This window comes from Felis catus, chromosome F2, assembly GCF_018350175.1.
Source record: "Felis catus isolate Fca126 chromosome F2, F.catus_Fca126_mat1.0, whole genome shotgun sequence".
Lineage (NCBI taxonomy): Eukaryota > Metazoa > Chordata > Mammalia > Carnivora > Felidae > Felis > Felis catus.
The window spans coordinates 56333061-56340000 of NC_058385.1; positions in this window are offsets into that span (position 1 = coordinate 56333061).

Sequence of the window (6940 nt, forward strand, 5' to 3'; positions counted from 1 at the left end):
AGAACTCAACCATCTCATCTGCTTAAAGTGTGAGACTGAATCTTAACTTTCCAGACCATAAGGAAATAATCCAAATATAAAGTTTGAAATGATATTAGCTCTACAGAATATCTCAAATACAATTTAAATCAAGAGAGTTAATAAAATTGAATATAGTAAGAAATAATTTGTATTTGATGTATTCTCCATGCTAATTCTGAAGGCTCTAGTCTGAATTGTGTGGCAGTTGGTTAAGACTATAAACTGTCCACATCAAGCTTACTCCATAATCAATACCTAACATATAAAATAATTCATCACAAGCCTGAAAATTCTCAGGAACAAATTTGGTCTTCTCTTCTTCTTTTAGGAAGGGCAGATATTGTATCTCCATTTTAATTAATAGCACATTTAATCCTTGGAAGGTTATGTAATTTGCCTGAGGTAGGAAATTAAAATATTAAGTGTTTTTTTAGATAATAAAAATTAAGTCATTTTATTCATCCTTTTTTTAACCAGTTTTAGTTTTCTTATTTTTAAAAATCAGAACAAGTATATAAATTATCAATTCATATTTACATACAAAAAATATACAGAATGCTTACTATGGAATAGTATGCTAGAACCATCTCACAAGTGGCTTCCAACTTATGACTGTTGAATTTTCAGAAAATTTTCAGGACATGTTAAACTTGGCCATTATTAATGGCTAAATTATTTAAACTTGAAATTAAATAAATTATTAAAAAACTAAAGTCATAAACACTCAAAACTCATTACTTTCTATCTCACGACATTTTATAATTATCTATGCTCTTGAGGTATTTATGTCTAGTAAATCTGTCTGGTAGAATTATGACATAATGATACACTACTGCATAGCTCTTTCCAACTCTGTGTTCACCAATGTCAGGTTGATAGATTTCACTTGGCTATGCTGAGATAATTTACACCTCAGACATTGGCAGAAACTGTAAATTGGGACTTGATTTATTGTCTTATTGACTGTCTAGAACAGAGGCTGACAAAAAACATTCTGTGGATCAAACCTATTCCAGTGGCTCTTCTTCTACATATCTTTTAGCACAGCCACACCCATTTACTTACATATTGGCTAGGGATGCTTTGGAAATACAAAGACAGTTGAATTATAACTCTATGATCTGCAAATACTTACTCTCTGGCCCTTTACAGAGAAAGTTAACCAACTTCTGGTACAGAGTTAACAAAGCCATGGAGAAAACATTAACAATGTAGATTAAAGAGAAAAGTGTGTTGTGTCTATAGCAATTATATAGCACAATATAGATAGTTTACTGCAGAAAAAATGAGGCAATATTCTTCTGGTATTACTTGATTTGACAAAAAAAAAATCTCCCATCATTAATGCATGAGTGAATTTCTACATGTGTAGAAAGCTGAAAGAGGTTTTCATTTAATATAATTTCTATGATGGTGAAAACTGGCTAAATAGTAGATCATAGCAGATCATGTCAGACTCAGTGACTATAAATCTACTGACTATTAATCCAGTTAGTTGACTGTACTACAACACTAATGTCAAATCATGGTTGAGTTGCAACTAGCCACAGGTTGGTTAAGAGTAGGTTTAAGAGTAGGTTGGTTAAGATCAAGTGTAGCAAAAATCAGTGAAAACATTCCATGAGAATCAATGGCTATATAAAATTTACAATAAAAAGTATTGCATATTTTATTCTTATTTGTAAATTACTGAATGTCCCTTATATTGGTAAAATTTATAACAAATTTGTTTAAGTTTACATACACTATTTTTTTTCCTCAGAAAGGAAACATTAACTAGTGTATCACTGTATGAGAGAAACATTTTTAAACTTTTTTTTGAGAATATTTGCTACAAATTATAAAAATGCATGTAACATATATTTAAATAAATATTACCCATTAATTAAAAATTTATACACAATCTTTATGTGGGGTTGATATAATGTTCAAATATCAGCATTAAAGGCATTTCCTTGGGCTATAAAGCATTTGAGAATGAAGCTGTTCAGAAAAGATAGAAAAAGATGACCTTAAGCACATTTAAATCCAGAGAATCATGGCATAAACAATGACTAAAATATTGCCATCCATCGACGTGGGTTATTAAAAATAATATTGTAAAATTTGATTTAATATGGAGATATCAAATTTAAATTTTAAAATGATACAGAGCAATTGCAAGAATAATTTACCACTCAAGAGTCTGGATCCACTCCAAGCTAGGACGACTCACAGCCTTCTGGAAACTAAGCAGGACTTAGTAAAAATGGATCATTCAAAATATATAACAAATCTTTGCCTATTTGCTCTAAAATGATACGCCAGATAACAAGACTCTCTGCTCAAATTCCTTTCGTAACTCTTCCTAACATTTAGAATAAAGTCTTTACTCCTTAATATGTAGGTCTTCTATCTCTGAATTTCTCATCCTCTATCCTAGCACTGCTAGCCACTCTGGCTTCCTGGATGTTCCTGGAAAATATCAGATATGCCTACTACCTAGAGGTGCTTACTCTTGCCTTTTCTTCCCATCTACGTACTTTTGCCCTAGATTTTTATATTGTTATTCTTCATGTTACTTTGCTCAAATGTTATCTCTGAGGACTTTTTTCCTCAGAAGAAAAAGCTCCCTAGATACTGCTATTTTCCCCTATCTCTCTCTGTTCTATTTGTCTGACATATTTATTTTCATCATGCATAACAAACAGATATTATTTTGTTAACTGTTCTCTATTGTTTTCTCTCTCTCACTAGAATGTAAGCTCTGTAGGAGCTGAGATTTTTTGTTTTTCACAATATTCTTCATGCTGAAGCAGTGCCTGGGAAGTAGTAAATCAATTTGTTGAATCAAATTATTGAAAAAGAAAGAAGGAAGTTAGGAAGTTAGGAAGGAAGCAAGGAAATTTTTCTTTCCTCAAATATGATCTGCAATATACTTTTTAAATTTTTTTAATGTTTATTTATTTTTGAGAGAGACAGAGATAGAATGTGAGTGAGTTAGGGGCAGAGAGAGAGGGAGACACATTTTCCGAAGCAGGCTGCAGACTGAGCTGTCAGCACAAAGCCCGACATGGGGCTCAAACTCATGAACTGTGAGATCATGACCTGAGCTGAAGTCGGATGCTCAACCAACTGAGCCACCCAGGCGCCCCTGCAAAATACTTTTTAACCAAAAAATATATATCATTTTGGAGAGAATCCAAACACATTCTGACACACCCTTTTTATTCTCATTTGCATATTTTCTTTGTCTCCCATGCTGGGCATCTTGTGATTATTTGTACTCTTGTAGCAATTAAGATTTTTTTTTATAATCTCTGTTTTTGATGGGAAAATTAACTTCTGCCTAAATTGAAGGTTAAAACAAAAACAAAAACCCTCTCATTTATCTGCTAATCCCCATATATTAGTTACAAATAAATGTTCTAAAATAATTCCTTATGATACAATAAATTACTATTTTTAAGTGCAGCCAAGTATGTTTTCCTGTTAATTTTTTACGCTTACTCTCCTGAAGACATTTGTGGTATTGAATTTGAGACACTATATTGACAGATATTATTACTAAAAGAATAATTCAATGGCTTTAGATATTGAGATTTACCTACCCAAAAGCAGAAGTTTATACCTATGATAATCACTAAAGCCTTACTGCTCCGGGGATTCTAATTTCTTGTCAACATCTGTGTTTCAGTTTATTATCTAGTGTCAGAAGGATGCCCATATCTGTGACAAATTTCACATTAAAATAATTATCCTAGGTAGATTTCCATCCTTTTACATTAGATTAGAAAATGCAAAGATGTAGACATTGATTTATTTATCCCCCAGGTAGGTTTAATGTTACATCTTTGTAACACAACCTAACAAATTTATATTGAGTGTCTAATATTAGGGGTTTTATTAGACACTGGAGTAGTATAATGGTGACTAATGCACAAAAATAATGGCTGAAATTTATTGAGTATTTACTACATGCCAGTTAGCTTTCTAAGTGCTTTGCTTCTTTCTATTAATTGATATAATCCTCACAAAGGAAAGGAAGCTCCTTCTTGATTCCTTCTAAATTTTCTAAATAAACTAAAATAAGCTAAATTTACCTCTTCTAAATTTTCAGTTATCTACCTCAAAATTCAATGTTATTCACCATCCAAATTATCCTCCTAATCCTGGGTATCAGAAAAAAACACAAATGGACACACACACACATACACACTTCCTGCTTTCAACGTTATATATTATTGTTGTTATGCAGGAATTGCTCCCTTAATGTTTTCAAAGTTATTAAAATCTGATGGTATCAGTAACTACTATGATAATTCTGTTATTACCTTCATCAACCAAGCTTTGTCAGGAAATCAAGGCCTAAAGCGGAAGGTTAGAGTAATAGCTACAACTACATAGCACTTAATATGCTCTATCCACAGTTCTATATTCCTCATATATTAACTCAGTCTTTGCTGAATAAAGTCATGTGAATCTCAAAGAAACTGTGTAAGGCAATTGTCATCCCCATTTTAGAGATGATGAAATGGGACTGCCTAGAAGCAAAGTAATTTGCCTGAGGCCACACAACAAGCAAAGAGCAAAGCTCATTGTTGAAGACAGATAGTTTAGCTCCAGGATGAATTGCTTAAGGGATTTTTTTTAAATACAGATAATGAGAATTTATGATGATAAGGCAGAGAGATAAGAGACTTTAGTGTTACACACACGCTGATTTGAATTTCACTCAGACACCTTTAAGCTGTGAACTATCCAGCAAGTCAATTAAGCATGACAAGTCTCAATGTCCTCACATGTAAAAGAGTGATAATTGAGGGTTGTGTGAGAATTAGAAATCACATCTGATGATCCAATGTCTGACATAAATCAGGGTTGTACCCAGAGCTATTTTTATTAACAACTTTCCTTTCAGATACCTGAAGGCCTTTAGTGTTTCCATATAATGACAATGTTATTTTATTTCTCTTGGCCTTAGCCTATGTTAAAGACAAGACAGTAGGCACAAATCAAGTCACTTATATGCTAAGCCCCATATCACCAAACTCAGATTTAACTTTATTACAGTTTGACTCTCCCAGAAATGGAATATTAAACCAAGCACTCAGGAATGGCCTGATCAGCCTTAGTAAGGTAATCTGCCTGATAGATCTCAGGCATCCCTGTAAGGAAAGGAAACATGCAGTAGTAACAGATCTGCTTTTTGCCTAGAATAACTTCCTTGTTCCTGTTCCTTTCTGCCTTAAAGTTTCCTGCCTGTGTACCTCTTTGGAGGACCTCTATATCTGTAGATTGGTTGCTGCCTGATTCAAAAATCATCTAATAAAGCCAATTAAGACCTTTAAAATTTACTCAGTTGAATTTTGTTTAACACTGATAAAGACCCTTTGGTTTGAAAAGAGAGAAGTTGATAAAGCTTGAGTTCCTGCAGCTATTTAAAGGACAAATAAATAATTTCAGAACTATTTTTATATTTCTCCTCAGCCTTTTTCTTTTTTTTCAGGAGCAAGAACCACACAGTGATATCCTTTGCGAATATTATGGATAGTCATATTTTTTCCATGTTAGTGATGATTGTCACAAAAATATTTAGCAGAATCTAATCACCCTATTATTTATATTTTACAACAGATTATTTTTTAGTAATTGATATACCGTTTTGTGGATTTTGCTTTAACTAAAGGAGTTTTATATTATAATAATATACAGGATTTTATTTTTTATATTAAGCTGTTTTTTAAAAGATTAAACACAAATAGGACTTAAAGTTTTTTTTTTTTTTTAATGTTAATTTACTTTTGAGACAGATTATGAGCAGTGAAGGGCAGTAAAAGAGGGAGATACAAATCTGAACCTGGCTCCTGGCTATGAGCTGTCAGCACCAAAGCCCAACATAGGGCTTGAACTCATGAACCATGAGTGAGATCATGACCTGAGCAGAAGTTGGACACTTAACCGACTGAACTCCCAGGTGTCCCAGGACTTTTTAATAATCAATTATAAATGAGAACACAGAGATAGCATATTACCTACCAATATTAATAAAGTTAAAAAGTGTGAAGAACTCGTAGAGAATACTTTTTAATTATAAAGCAATGTTTCTTGTTCCTTTTTTCTTTCTTTTTTTCTTTCTTTCTTTCTTTCTTTCTTTCTTTCTTTTTTTCTTTCTTTCTTTCTTTCTTTCTTTTTTTTTAGAGAGAGAGAGAATGAGAGCACTCATGGGTGGAAGGCAGTGGGAGAGGGAGAGACTCATGCAGGCTCCATGTCTAGTGCGGAGCCCGACTCAGGGCTTGATCTCACAACTGTTAGATCATTACCTGAGCCAAAATCAAGGATCTGACACTTAACCAACCCAGGTGACCCAGCCACCCAGGTGGCCCTATAAAGCAATGTTTCTAAGCTTTGAGAAACCTGTAATTTTCTCTTTTTAGGTTTTGTTTCCCAATGTGAATAATATTGACATAACCAGCCTTAGAATGCATTTGGAAAATATTCAAATTGACTAAGAGTCACAGCAATTACTTCAAATTTTGTACAAATATATATTCTTACCAACATGCAATTCCTTTTCACAGAATACTGAGTAGTTTAAGAATACAAGAGAGAAGGGATGGGGAGAAGTGAGAGAGGGATGGAGAAATATTGGATAAGCTCAATCGTGGTGTTTAAAGGAGTGTGTAGTTATAGAGGAACAAAGAAAAAGCATAGGAAGATGATGTCTGCTACGTAATTTAATCCTAGTTAATTTAACAAGGAAAGTCTTCATTTTTTGTCATCTTCTGTAGTGGTAGAAATTTAGAACATGTTTTGTGTCGCATTTTCATTTCCCATAATTGCCTCCATATCTGAAGATAATGCAAATGGTACAATGAGAAGTGAATTTCTCAACTTGTATATTCAGCATGGGGTGGTATGCAGCTCCCACCTCATTGCA